Source organism: Nuphar pumila, chromosome 16 (genome assembly GCF_984573655.1).
Source record: "Nuphar pumila chromosome 16, dmNupPumi1.hap1.1, whole genome shotgun sequence".
In the NCBI taxonomy this organism is placed as follows: Eukaryota; Viridiplantae; Streptophyta; class Magnoliopsida; order Nymphaeales; family Nymphaeaceae; genus Nuphar; species Nuphar pumila.
The window spans coordinates 7,654,640-7,670,987 of record NC_143264.1 but is presented as its reverse complement, the minus strand read 5'-3'; the positions used below and the strand labels follow the sequence as shown (position 1 = coordinate 7,670,987).

Here is a 16,348-nt window from a genome sequence, read left to right as displayed (position 1 = left end):
AGCTCAGAAAGGTAGGTCTTACTGCTATTTTTACTTGTTTGGGTATTGAGTGTGTTCGAGCAGTCGATGTGGGTTGCGGGGAAGCCCTAATTCGAATAGTAAGGGGGATTTTGGGGCTTATATTACCGAAAACCCCAAATCTCTGATTTGAGGGATTTCAGAATTTCAGGAGGGTTGATTCCGAATGTTTACAGGCTATGGGGCTTAGATTTCAAGAGATTTTAGATTCTGACTGCCAAGAATAAAAAAAAGGAGGGGTTTTGGTTTCGGGTTACGATGGTTTTTGCAGTGCATATGTCTCAAGTGTGCTAGTAGCATTGCTCAACCCATTTATATGGGTTTAACTTGCGTGAATAAGGTTTTGCACATATATACACAGAAACTTTGGTTTTGGCATGAAAGGAAATTGGGATATCAGCCTGACATCCCTCGATTTACCTATTTTTAGGTTATAGGACTCCTTAGATATGCAGTTGGGTCCAACAACATACGATTAAGGAGATTATTTTCTTTTGTGATGGTTCTTTCTCTTTTTGTCACTCGATTCTAGGGCTATTTAGTGGTTTGGGTAATATCAAGATTGTAAGCTATGTCACATGGGTGCGGGTGCGGAGATTCGGCACTTCCAAAAAACCCGGGTGCGGGGGTGCGGCAGGGGCAAAAATGTAAAAAAAAAATTATATATATATATATAATTTTGAAGTTTTAAGAGTTTAACATTTAACAGTAAACATTGTCATAAACTCATAATATGATTCATCATGCATGCAGTATATCAACCTAAATATCAAATTATCAATCAAATAAGTAAAGCAATTACATAAATCGACCTAAATATCAATCAAATAAGTATTGCATAAAAGAACTAAATTACATACCAAAGTATATCCTGATGAAGTAATGGATGCTAATAATTTTCTTCTTCATCATCAAATGCATCATTAGAAGGAATACTGGGCTCAGCTAAATCCATGTTTGTTACGTTGAATTCATGTTCTCCCTCGAAGTCACACTCTTCTGGGTTTACATCCCAAAATTTGGATGTTCCTTGTCTGCATTATAAACCCAATTTGAAAATGATAATACAATACAAGTATATTTAAATGAAAACTAAGAAATAATCAAATAACTAAGAGAGCAAATTAGTACCTGTATTCATCATTGCTTCGCGAAAGTAATCGAAGATTTGAATGAAATCCTCTGCACGCTTGCTGGTGAGTTTGTTTCTCTTCATGTTGTGGATTTGAGAATATGTGCTCCAATTTCTTTCACAACAAGATGAACTAGCAGGCTGCGATAGCAATCTTAATGCAAGACGTTGCAAAAGAGGTGTTTCTGATCCAAATGTTGACCACCATGTGATAGGATCTATATTATCTTCTTCTCTCGCGAATAATGCCGGTGCATATAATCTCGAAGATGAAAATTTTTCAAACTCTTGTGTGACTTGATGTAGAAGATATGCTTCTGGAAAAAGTCTTGTCATACACATATTTCTATGTCTTGATAGCTCTGAGTCTAAATTTGGAGGGACACGACCAATACCACCAGCCCGCCACTTATTTGCATAATATTTTAGATTAAGAGAATGCGCCATGCAATGCAAAGGAGTGTTGCTCTTATCCCATCTTCTGACTAAAATTGAATGAATATGATTAAAAAAATCTGAATCATACAATGCAGGATTTTTTTCTTCATGCATGAAAACTATAGTTTGTATTTTTTCAATCATATTATCCCACATTTCATAAACTCTGTGAAGCATGGGCTCATCCTTATCAACTTCTCTTAACATTTCCCAAATAGGTTGCGTAAATTGAAGGAAGTATACCACTCTGTCCCAAAACTCATCATCAAGAATGAATTTCTTAATTTCTTGAGCCTTCATATCATCATCAACATGATAGAATGTCCAATTTTCATCAGTCACCATGTTAATCAAAGCATTCTTCACTCTTTTAATCCTCTTCATCATCACAATGATGGACGCAAAACGTGTTTCAGCGACCTTCAATAATTTCAAATCAGAATGCCTATTAAATATAACATTAGCACGATGGTGGTTAACAACAAAATTCCTAATGCTTTTGACATTTCTTTCTAAATCTTCAATCCATGAACATAAAGCATATGCTTGTGAATTTTCTTCTTCTTTGGGGTTGCATATGCTCTTTAGGGCTAGATTTAAGCTGTGTGCTACACAGGGAGTCCAAAAAATATAAGGGTACTCACTCTCTACGTTTTCCCTCTCTTCTGCAAGAAGTGTGATTCGTATTTTTTCTGAACTTGGAGGCACATAACCACTCAAATTACAATTTGCCAAGGATGTTACTAAATTCTTCCAATAAGGATTTCTAGCCTTATTAAATGGGAGTGAACTGGAATGAAAATACCTCCCAACTTTTCTATCCAATTCTTCTCTTCCATATGTATTGAATGCTGCTTGTATCGTTCCTCTACCTCCTAGATTGACTTTTCTTTTTTTTTCAGCATCTTCTTGGTGGCTTGCAAATGGCACACTGACTGCAGAAGAATCGGCCATTGCCTTTCTCTTCTCATATTCTTCTTGTATTTTCTTGTATTGCTTTCGCATTGCCTCATCAACTTTTCTTCCAGCTGAAATGCCATGTCCTGGTATCTTCAACAAATGAGCCTTCACTCTTGTGTAAGACCCAACAAAATCTCTTTCGCAGAGCTTGCATCAAAATCTTTTGTTTCCACCACCTCCTTCTCCAGTTTTTGCAAGTTTATCTACATGTATCTATAGTGGCCCCACATCATCAATCCCACTGCAACTATCAGCAAAACTAGTAGCATAACTCACATGTTGGGATGAGGATGACGCAAGTCCTTTCCCTTTATCCGTCATTTTTATCCTGAAAACACAAAAAAAAATACATTACAATTTTCAAATCAATTCGAAAACACAGGGAGAAGGGGGGGCTCAGCCCCTCCCCTGCCAACCCAACAAGAGAGCGAGAGCGAGGGACGCTCGGCCCCTCCCCTGTTGACCCAAAAAAAAAAACAGATGGGGGAGGGGCTTGGCCCCTCCCCTGTCGACCCAAAGAAAAAAAACAGATGGGGCTTGGCCCCTCGCCTGTCGACCCAAAAAAAAACAGATGGGGGAGGGGCTCGACCCCTCCCCTGTCGACCCAAAGAAAAAAACAAACAGATGGGGGAGGGGCTCGGCCCCTCCCCTGTCGACCCCAAAACGAAAAACATAAAGGGGAGGGGCTCGACCCCTCCACTGTCGACCCAAAAACGAAAAACATAAAGGGGAGGGGAGCCCCTCCCCTGTCGACCCAAAAATGAAAAACATAAAGGGGAGGGGCTCGGCCCCTCCCCTGTCGTCCCAAAAACGAAAAACATAAAGGGGAGGGGCTCGGCCCCTCCCCTGTCGACCCAAAAAAGAAAAACATAAAGGGGAGGGGCTCGGCCCCTCCCCTGTCGACCCAAAAAAAGAGCTAGATGGGGGAGGGGCTCGGCCCCTCCTGTGCCGAAAAACGAGGGAGCAGGGGAGGCTCAGCCCCTCCCCTGCCGACCCAACAAGAGACCGAGAGAGGGGGGGGGGGTGCTCGGCCCTCCCCAGCCGACCCAAGAAGAGAGTGAGAGACATACCTGCGAAAGGAGAGGAGGAGCCGAGAGGAGGAGCCTGGGAGGCGGAGCTGGGGCGGCGGAGCTGGGGCGGCGATGGGAGAGCTCGAGCTCAGGGGGAGAGAGAGGAGAGATTAGGGCAAAAAATTTTTTTTGCCCTAATCCTCCTCCTTTTCATCGGAGGGAATTTTTTTTTCACGCCCAAAGTATGGACAAAAATGACCCTGGGTGCGTTGACCGCACCCAGGGTCGTTTTGACCGCACCCGGTGCCGCACCCGCACGCGAACCCGCGTCGCGTCGACGCGGGTGCGGCATCTGTTTTGCCGAGTCCCTATGACATAGATTGTAAGTTAAAGCTCTTGTTCAGACTCTTTGTTTATTTATTTAGTTTCTCAATTATGCACCATCTCTGTGAGACTGATCAACCATAGGTAGCGTGTGTGTGCACCAGCATACATCATTGGAACTTGTTACTGCTATTTGGTCTTGTGCGGGTTGCAATTGCTATTCTGTGATCATGTCCTGACCCATTTGGAGATTTTGTTAAAATTCTAGTATAAGTAAAGTCTGTGGGAAAACCATCTGACATTAAAATTTCAGAATATGTGGGCCTATGATTTGCTTGGTATTAAGATTAAGTAATAAGAACGAAATTTCTGCTCATACTTTTGCTACACACACTATGCATACACAAAAGTAGATGTGTTATAATGAAATGAAAACTGTGTATTTTCTGAAGTGTTCGGCCGACGACCCTCGCTTGAGCCGTTCCTCGCCATCGGCATCCTTGAGCTGTTCCCAAGCGTCGATTCTGAGGTACGGGTTCTTTCTTTTGAATCATATGAGAAATCGAATACCGATTCGATTTGCTTGCAATATTTAGTGCAAATCCATGGTTAAAGAGTGATTCTATGTGTTCAGTCTAGATTATATGGATGAGGATCCATAGATCCTCTTTTATATAGGTGTTTTCGGTTCTTTACACATAAAAATTCTGTGTATGGGGTTTTTATACAAAAACAGACTCATATTGGGTTATGATCGAGATTTATTTCTGTTTGTTATGATCAAGATTTATGCTTGTATATATATATATATATATATATATATATATATATATATACCTTAATCTGCGTTTTTTGTTCTTGATTTGGGTTCATGCTGGATATAGTTTGAATGACTTGATCAATGCTTATAAAACTGATTTTTTTTAGGTACAGTTAAGATCAAGGCTTAGGTGGTGATTAAGTTTGCAAAATTGTTTTCAAGTTCATTGACTCAACAAATTGCATATGGCTATATACAAATTCTCATATGAAAAGTGTTCATGTTATCCCCTGGTTTACATGTATTAAAGATTTAGTTTTTCTTTCTACGCATATGAATGTATGGACATGTGCATGTATTGAAAACATGGATCATGAAAGTTTATTGTTATTGCACTCGCATGCTTATATACTTGTATGCATGTTTTGCTAGAGGTGAATCAAGGAAAGAATGATATTTCTCTTGTGCTTAGAATCGACATGTTATGCTTGATTAAAACATTAGTGCAGGGTTGCTTGCATATGCATGTGCATATATGAAATTGATGTATTTTGGCATGTATCTCATGGCATGCGTGTTCACATATTTTAATTGGAACTGGTTCATGAATAAAAGTATGCATTTGACTTGAGTATGCATCCGAATTGAACAAAGACATGCTTATGAATATTTTTGTGGCATACACATGATACATGTTTGCATTTCTGAATGTGCATATAACTTTCCAGAATGTGTGGTGTGCATGTATTTTTGTTCTCGAGACATGTCAAGATTTGGAATTATTTATATGCTTTGACTTGATGTGACTTGCTTAAGCATCATACTATATGAAGTTTGTTTCAAATGCATGTGCATACATGCATTGATGTGTGTTTCGCATGTACATAAATGCATGAGTTGTTCACTTGTCCCAATTAAGATGATTCATGAGTGAATGCATGTACGTGGAATGATTTTGTAAAGGCACATGCACATGAATGGTGCACACTGTTAGAAAGTGAGTTGGAATACATTGGGTTCAATAATGAACCCATACATATGCACGTGAAGTGCAAATATACCCATTAAAGGGAAACAACACAAGCACATAATGTGCTAACCCATAAAACCCATAAAAAGGGAAAAATATGACATAAAGTCATAAGTTGCATATCATTGAAGAAACAATGGACAAGGGGTAAAAACCCCATTACAAATGGAGCATAAGCTCCCTCAAGTAGAAAGTAAATACAAAGGGGAGAGCCCCTATTTATAAGCAAGAAAAGGAGCCACAAAGGGGGCTCCCAAGAGAGTCGTTGGGAGCCCCCAACGGTCACATATGTGACCGTTGGAGGCTCCCCAACGACTCTTTGGGGAGCCTCCCTATGTGGCACAAAAGCCGAAAATTAAAAAGGGAAAAAAGAAGAAAAATAAAAAATAAAAATGGAAAATTACAAGCAATATTCCAAAGTGAAATATGTGCAAAACAGGAATTTACAGAAATACCCTTTTGGGTGAATAAAGAATATATATTTATATTCATATATATATAGATATACATATACACATATATATATATATATGTATATGTATCTATATATATATGAATATAAATATATACGAGATTACAAATGACGATAATACACATATTTTAACACCCCCCCTCAAACTTTGCGAGGAAAAACCCGAAAGTTTGGAAAATCAAAGGGAAGTCTTGAGACGAAGTCCAATTCTTCAAAAGTCTTTAAAAAAACTCCATCTTCATGACAGTTTGAGCTAGGTCTTCAAGTCCAATTCCCCATCGATCGAATCCATGATGCATCTAATGTTCCACATCTTTAGCGATCCTGTAGAGAATCAACAAAGAAACAAGTAAAACATATCTTTGCACTTTTACTCAAATGGACCATTTCTAACTAGCATAATTATGGATGACCTATGTTAGAAATTATGCAAATTATGCAGAAATGACATTTAAAGTTTCAAAATTATACATCATGTTAAAACAAACTGAGCGGAAGCAAATTATACAAAAATAAATTGCAAGAATGCATAATGCATTCATAAGGTCCAACATTGGACAAATATAACCCCATAACGGGGAATAACAAAATGATCCACGAAGGGATACCACAAGAAGCGTACGAAGAGGCATAAAATACATGTGCTTTATTGAATGAGAGCCCAAAAAAGGCCATAAAGAGCATATGCATATACTTATCATTAAATGAATTAATACTCAAAGAACTCATTAATGATCATGCTTTAAACATGTAATGAAGTCCCAAACAAGAGAAACGAAGTCTCCAAGCACACTTTAGGCAAAATAAACCCAAGAGTTCACAAGGTTTTAAAATCATTTATGAAAGTCATACTTAATTGACAAAATCCACATTTTGCATATAAGGGTGGCAAAAACCATAAGCACTTAATATATAGATTAAATGCTAAGAAATCAACTTGATATGTATATCAAAAAGATGATTTACTTGAAAAACACAAGTCATGAATGAAATTTTGCAAATTTCAATAATAGTTTATTCATTACAAACAACTTCCTCATTAGTCCTCCAAAACCCATAAATCAAGTGTATAAGCTACTAGATCAAGAATATAAAGCCATTTAAGACCAAAGACACACACAAAGGTGTGTAAACGAGCCTCTTGTCTACATATAATAATACTTGAAATAAGTGCATCTACGACAAGAGCAAGAGAATACATGCCAACATGGACTAAAAAGTATCTCTTGTCTACGTAAAAATACACTTAAAACCAAGTATGTTCAGCTACTAGAACAAAAGTAATAAGCCAACCATGGGCTAAAACATAATACATCTCTTGTCTACATAAGATGACACTTGAAATGAGTGAAATAAGCCAACCATGGGCATACATCTAAGCGACTAGAACAAGAACACAAACGCCAACATGGACTAAGATCACACACGATGGTGTGAATCAACGTGTCTTGTCTACATATAAGATCACTCAAGACAAGTGTGTTCAGCTACTAGACCAAGAGAGCAAAAGCCAACAAAGGGCTAAAAACACACGAAGGTGTAATAAAATTCTTGTCTACATATGATGACACTTAGATAATGGGCATAAAAGGAAAAGACTTTTGAGGCAATAAACTTGTAATGAAAATAAACCTCGAATAAAACAATACTCCTTTTAAAATGAATTCTCATAACAATAACATGTATGTAAAAAACATCTTCAACAAGATACTATAATCGATAAAATAAAATTCTTGAGAACAAATGTGTGAACATACACCCACTAAGAACACTTAGAATACTTGTGCAAAATCACAAGAACACAAAATCATAAATGTGCACTCATAAGATTCATAAACAAATAAAAGGTTGGGCTATAATCCCAAAACATCTTGATTTTAAAAGTACCTTAAAACATTTAAGGTTTCAAATACCATATGTCCATCACATTTACTTAGAAGCATCCATAATATCAATGGCACAAGAACAAACTAGTGACACACTCATATACCAAATCATTCTAGAGTCCCAAGGTGCCCATAACTCACCTCAACCCCCATCTATAATATGGTAGGTGGACAATCTAAAAAGACATAACAACGAGTGTCACATTCATAATTAGAGATCATATACCAAATCATTCTAGAGTCTCAAGGTGCCCATAACTCACCTCAACCACCATCTATAATATGGCAATTTGGACAATCTAAAATGATATAACACGAGGTGCCCATAACTCACCTCAACAAACATCTCTAATAAAACAATAATAAGGCCAAAACAATGATGCATTAAATAACATGTGATGGACAAACATAAATGCCACAAAAGGGCAATAAACACATAAGGAATCATTTTCAAAATAATTTTTTTTTTCTTTTTACAAAGAGGACCGATTAACAAATTGAATCAAAGGTCCAATATAATCCATCAAAACAATTTTGCATAACCACAAATTATGCTTAATCTTCAAAAGAAGTCTTGTACACCAAAAAGGCTTATTATGCAACAAACATAACATGAAATATTAAGCAACATCATGCGTACGAACCGATTTGGAACAAACAAGCCTTAATTATGAAAGATATAAGGTGCAATTAAGCGGTGAAGTTCGAAAATAACAAACTTAGGCCAATATAGGCATTCATAAAGATGGTGAAGTTCAAAAAACTTATGAAATCTACTATTGCAACTTAAAAATGATACTCATAAACAATCATGAGATCTCCATAAAAGAGTATATACTCACAAGAAGATTATAAGGACCGAAAGGCTCCTTAAGGAGAGCTTAAACACAAATAAAACTCCCAACGAAGGGGAAAACTCCATTAAAGTGGAAGAAATCCCAACAAAATAGATTCATTAACAAAACCTTATGATAAAATAAGATTGTACTATGGCATAAATAAAAATTAAACATTTATTGAGGGAAAAATTAAAAAACTCTTAGTTTTATCAAAAAACATGACTTAATAGATTCTTACCTAATCCTAATGAAATAAGTACGCAATAAACATTAGGGAAGATCATAACTTTTATAATGAAATATGCTAAAAAGCAAGGAGTGCATTAAGCACTTACAACATTCACTAATGAACAAACAAAAGGGCAAACACCCAAACCCACAAGAGACAACACAACATAAAAATATAAATATCTCTTATTGAAAAGAGAGAGAGCTGTTGAAAACATCCTTAAGAGTGTAAAGATGAAAAGAAAATCACCATATTCCATAAGACCATTTTAAAATTTAATTCAACCGGTATTATATATAAAAAAAAAACTTTCTTAATTAAATGTTGCTCATATAAAATGGACACATTGGGTAAGAGAACATAATATGGAATTTTTCATATATGACAAACAATTTTCAAAAAAACTACATTTCACAAACATTTTAATCTTAACATACCTTTCTTTAAAGACTAAACATTCATATAAAGGTATTCTCATAAACAAGGTTAGGTTTAAAAAGTAGATTCAAAGTTCCAATGGTCATAAATTTTTACCGACCGATTAAATCAAGTTTTGAGCAATCATATATCTAATTTTTCGCAAAACAAGTTATCATTTAAAAATTTTCAAAGAAAAACATACGAAAAAGATTCAAAGGAGTAGTAAGTAACTCAAATTTTTATAAAAGGACTTAATGACAAAGAGCACACATAAAAAAAACAAAGAACATATTAAATTCTTCATACAATACTTCAAAGAAATAGAATGCATACCGAATAACTATAAGAAAAACAATAGAGAGAAATGAATACTTCACCATTTTTCTTTAAAATTCTTGAACACCACGCTTCCCGATGCACCAAAGAGCAACTCGATCTCAACCTTGCTCTGATACCATGTTAGAAAGTGAGTTGGAATATATTGGGTTCAATAATGAACCCATACATATGCACGTGAAGTGCAAATATACCCATTAAAGGGAAACAACACAAGCACATAATGTGCTAACCCATAAAACCCATAAAAAGGAAAAAATATGACATAAAGTCATAAGTTGCATATCATTGAAGAAACAATGGACAAGGGGTAAAAACCCCATTACAAATGGAGCATAAGCTCCCTCAAGTAGAAAGTAAATACAAAGGGGAGAGCCCCTATTTATAAGCAAGAAAAGGAGCCACAAAGGGGGCTCCCAAGAGAGTCGTTGGGAGCCCCCAACGGTCACATATGTGACCGTTGGAGGCTCCCCAACGACTCTTTGGGGAGCCTCCCTATGTGGCACAAAAGCCGAAAATTAAAAAGGGAAAAAAGAAGAAAAATAAAAAATAAAAATGGAAAATTACAAGCAATATTCCAAAGTGAAATATGCGCAAAACAGGAATTTACAGAAATACCCTTTTGGGTGAATAAAGAATATATATTTATATTCATATATATATAGATATACATATACACATATATATATATATATGTATATGTATCTATATATATATGAATATAAATATATACGAGATTACAAATGACGATAATACACATATTTTAACACACACATGCATATGAATGTGACATATCATGCACATGGTTAAATTGACATATATAAATATGCATTTAGAAGCATGATTGCAAGTTGTTATGGTTTTTGCGTATGATGCATCGATGGTCAAAATGAATCATCACAGGCCTGGAGAGCCTTGAGCTTTGGTTGCTCTTTCTTTAATTGTTTAAATGCATTGCAAAAATCACATTTATATTATAGTTTTAATTGTACTTTTCTATTATTGTCATGGGTGGTGGACCGTGAAGCGCTACACATGTTGATTTGCGAGCTTATGGTTGCATGTTGATTTGCAAACTTATGTTATTAGTTTTGTATGTTGATTTGCAAATGTAAAAAAAATGAATTAATAATAAGATAAAAAGAAAGTAAAGAACAATGTAATTTATGTTTCCTTCATGTCCCTTCTTTAATGTGGGAATCTTGGATATTGCGGTTTTGGAGAAACCGTGAGGATACAAAAACTGTATGCGTTGTTGTTCCTAAACCCGATATTGAGGTTCTTCTCCTGGTCACGGTTTTAGGGAGAGTCCGTCACTTTGCCTGGGGGTGGTGTGTAGACACAACTGTTGTTTTGATATACCAAGAAAAGTGACACTTGTAGATGCTGATGTTCCAGGTGTCCCCGATATTAGATGTTGTTTTCTAATGTTCCGATGGATGGTGTTGTTTCCTGATTTCGGTTGAGGGCTAAGTTTGAAACCCAGTAATAAAATACAAATTGTGTGTTAAGCTACCCTGAGAACCTAACTTGACCTCGAAGATTTTACCCGTTTGGTGTATCTGCAGGCAATAGTAATTAAAAAGAATGACTTAAATTATATGCATTTAATAAGGCATGCATATGGAAAGAAAAACTTTAATGAAAGATAATGAAATGTTCATGCATTACAAATAAATCATGCATATTCCTGCTAAGCATTAGCACATGCATATTTTACCTGTTCCCTTAATCGTTACATGATGGTGAATGCATGGGGTTTAATTTTTAATGCATGCTAAATGTCCTGCTTATTTAAATTGTGATCCATGCTATTGCTTAATGATTCTTCAATTATTCCCTGTTGCATGAATGTTTAATTGAAATTATAAAGTTGTCATAATTGCTTTCCTCTAAATGATTGCTTGAAATCTTATTTGTATTCGTTATGCTCACTTGTTTAATTAGAAGTACCTGTGATCAGGATTTCGGTTTTGACACCCTACTTATATGGTTTTTTGCAGCCGCAGGTGATCAGTGAAGTTGACTAATTTCTGAGAGTATACGAGGGTCACACTTGTTTCAGACTACTTCACTTATGGATATAGTGACTTTACTTTTTGTTTCTTTTAGTTCTTTTTATTTCCCGCAATTGTTACTTCACTCTTGACTTGAGTACGAGACTCTTATTGATTTATTAATAAAGAGTTTGGTTTGTTTGGTTATGGATGATAAATGTAAATTCGTTTGTGGTGTGTGGTTATTCAGTTGAAATTGGAACTGTAAGGACCCCAGGTTTCTGGGAAGATTTCCACAACTAAAAAAAAAATCCGCATTTTCAAGGGGTATGAGTTGGGGTCGTTACAGAAGTGGTCTGGCACCACTACTTGGTTGTTGCCTCCTTACCATGACACGTTAATGTGCACCAGTGTTGTGAAAAGCGTTGAGGCGTAGCGAGACGCTCCACCAAAATCTGAGGCTAGGCGTAAGCCTCGAGGCGTAAAGCATAAGCCTCAAAGTTTTTTTTTTAAAACTTAAAAAAACTATAAAAATTATCTAAAATTATAAATAAATGAAAAAATCTTTATTGATGAAGCAACAACCAACAGGAAATAAAAAATCTCAAAAAATAGTGAGTTCATAAAAAATAATAGTGAGTGAGTTCATCAAAAATAAAACTTTAAGCCTTTTTAAAAATAGTATTTTGTCATCAATTTTTCAAAATAATGAAAATTTGAAGCATGCAATGATATTATCATGAAACATTGTGATATTTCCCCTTCCTAGATTTCTGATTTAACATCTTTCTCTCAATTTCATATTATTTCTATCTATTATCTTTTTTCTATTTTCCATAGTTTGGCATGAAAGACAACCTATTTCTATTCTGTTTCCTGACTTTTCCATTTTTTCTCTCTATCCACAATTGCTAAGCTTTTCTCATGGAAAATAGGTGTGCTTGAGTTATCTCATCTAATCGACTCACTGAACATTGATAGTGATATCTGTAATGAGATATTGCGGAAATATAAAGAGTGCATACAAGCACATACAACAATGAATAAAAGAGAAAATATCACAAGTCCACGAAGGGACAATACAAGCACAAGCCTTTAAGAAGGCAACAATATACAAAGCCTCTTATTGAAATGAGAGAGGAGCTCTCCAAGATGAAAATACACAAGGGGATCACCCCTATTTATACAAGAGAAGGAGGAAAAAGGAGGGCCAAAGGGCCTCAAAAGGAGAGCCAAAAGGGGGCTCCCATAGAGTCGTTGGGAGCCCCCAACGGTCACATTTGTGACCGTTGGGGGCTCCAACGACTTCTATGTTGGAGCCCCTTTTGGTCCTCAAAAATAATAAAAAGAAAAATAAAAAAATAAATAATAAAAATTACATTTGATCAAAAAGGAAAAAATAGTTGTTTTCTAAAACAACTGTGAAATTACAAAAATACCCCTATCGGGTATTGATGTAATAAACAGAATATATATATATATATATATGTATATATATATATATATAATAGGTACATTTTAACACCCCCCCTCAAACTTTACGGGGGAAGGACGGAAAGTTTGCCGAGAAGAAACATGAACCGAGGAGCTGGAAGAGCTTTGGTGAAGAAGTCTGCCAACTGATATTCTGAAGTGACATATGGCAGAGCAATAGTTCCTCGTAAAAATTCGTCACGAACATAGTGGCAATCCATTTCGATATGCTTCGTACGTTCATGAAAAGTATGATTGCTTGCGATATAGATGGCACTCTTATTGTCGCAACACAGCTTGGAGGCTTCAGTAATATCAACTCCCATATCTTTAAGCAAACTGCGAAGCCATACAAGTTCCATTGTTGTGGTTGCCATTGCCCGGTACTCAGCTTCAGTGGATGAGAGTGAAACTTTCTGCTGCTTCTTGCATCGCCAGGCAATTAATGAGTCCCCTAAAAAGACACAAAAACCAGTAGTTGAGACTCGATCATTGGGATTACCTCCCCAATCTGCATCAGTATAAGCAAGAAGATTCAAAGGGGAAGAGGAGGATAGAAATAGCCCTTTATTGATGGTATTCCGAATGTAGCGAATGATTCGGAGAACCGCACTCATATGCACGGTTGTAGGAGCATGCTGAAATTGACTGACTGAGTGAACCGCATGAGTGATATCTGGTCTGGTGATGGTTAAATATGTAAGAGACCCAATGAGTTGTCGGTACGGTGTAGGATCTTCCAGAAGAACCCCATCTTCTAACCGTAACTTGGCATTAATAACCTCGGGAGTCTCTACCTTCTTATCATCAGAAATCCCAGACTTAGAACATATATCTGCAGCAAGCTTCATCTGTGACAAAATATATCCTCTAGGAGAATATGCAACCTCAATTCCAAGAAAATATCTGAGAAAACCTAAATCAGACATATCAAAATTATCTTTTAACATATTTTTAACATTAATAATACTACTTTGATCATTTCCAGTGATAATCATATCATCAACATAAAGCAACAAAATTACGATACTAGAACCTGCATTTTTAACAAAAAGAGCAGTGTCAGTATAACAAGAATGAAATCCTAATTTTATCATGATATCACTAAAACGATCATACCAAGCCTTAGGAGCTTGTTTAAGACCATATAATGCCTTTAAAAGCCGAAGTGTTTGACCTTGCTTAATATTTATTCCGGGTGGTGGATCCATATAAACTTCTTCACTTAAACTTCCATTTAAAAAAGCATTTTTTACGTCAAGTTGATAAATAGGCCATTTTTTGGTTGATGCGACAGCTATTAAGGTTCTGACACTTGTTATACGAGCTACGGGGGCGAATGTTTCTTCGTAATCAATACCATATTCTTGGGAGTATCCCTTAGCAACCAATCTTGCTTTATATCGTTCCAACGAGCCATCGCTTTTAGTTTTAACTTTGAAGACCCAACGACAACCAATAGGTTTTTTGTGTGAGGGTAGATCAACTACTTCCCAAGTATTGGCCTTTTTTAAAGCATTTAGTTCAACTTGCATTGCTTCAACCCAATGAGGTATAGATTTAGCTTGATTATAGTGGGTTGGTTCAAAATAAGAGTGTAGAGTTATCAAACATGCCCGATAGTTGGGAGTTAAAGAGTCATAGGAGACAAACCTATTTGGGGGTATTGATATTCTAGAAGAATGCCTAACTTGTGGTTCCTCAATGGATTCGGAAATTTGAGAGTATTTTTCGAGGGCACTAATAGGTTTTTCTTGATTTCTTCTTGAGTAAACATTTATATTGGCATTGCTATCATGAACATTTGTATTTGAATTATTATCATTTGAGAGTGTTATGTCAAGAGGGGATACCTCGTGAGTGTCATCTATGTTTTCAAGAGAATCTTCTTGTATGTCATCAATAAGATCATATAAGAATACATAATCAATTTCATTTGTCTCTTCTATTTTATCAAAACCGTTTTCGTCTTCGAGAAATGTTACATCTTTTGAAACATATAGTTTATCATTCTTAAAATCATAACATCTATACCCTTTTTGATTTTCACCATATCCAAAAAATACACATTCAATTGCTTTGGGAGATAACTTATCCCTTTTATGTAGTAGGACAAAACATTTGCAACCAAAAATACGAAGTCGATTAAAATCGGGTGAAAACTTAAAGAGTTTCTCATAGGGAGAAGCATTTTTTAACTTAGAGGAGGGCATTCTATTGATTAGATAGGTTGAGGTAAGAACGGCTTCCGCCCAAATTTTTTTTGGAATATTTCTAGACACAAGCAATGTTCTAGCGGTTTCTATAATGTGCCTATGTTTCCTTTCCGCTAGGCCATTTTGTTGGGGAGTCCTAGGACATGACTTTTGATGACAAATGCCATTTTGGCTTAAATAATTTTGGAATTCGTGAGATAAGTATTCACCACCGGAATCGGATCTTAAAATAGATATGTTACTTTGAAATTGATTTTGAACCTTTTTATGAAAATCTTTAAAGAAAGTAAATACTTCCGACTTATGACTAAGGAAATAAATCCAAACATACCGAGTAAAGTCATCAACAAACGTAACATAATATGAATAACCCCCTTTAGACATAACCGGAGAAGGACCCCAAACATCCGAATGCACCAATTCAAAAGGCCTTGATGAGAAAAAAGATCTAGTTGGAAAATGAATAGACTTCATTTTTCCAAAAATGCAATCTTTGCAATTAATTTCTTTTTCCTTACAAAATTTGTTTCCAAAAGGAAAGAGATACATTTTGGAATAACTTGGATGACCAAGTCTTTTATGCCAAGTTTCCATATTTTTTTCTTGGACATAAGAACAAAAAAAATTTGTAGGGAGATCAAGATGGTCCATATAATAGAGGTCTCTCTTTCTATGGCCTTGCCCAATCCGCTTCCCGGACCGGAGATCCTGCACAAAGCAACCATTAGATGAGAAAGATATTTCACATCCATGGTCGGCAATTTGAGAAACCGAAAAAAGGTTTAAATTTAATTTGGGAACAACTCTT

General features: G+C 36.0%; 1 protein-coding gene across 2 annotated transcripts in view; it reads left to right on the top strand.

Moving 5' to 3' along the window:
• The window catches only part of LOC149812836 (uncharacterized), a 46,719-nt gene that overhangs the window by 6,611 nt on the left and 23,760 nt on the right, over positions 1-16,348 (top strand). The window lies entirely within an intron of this gene.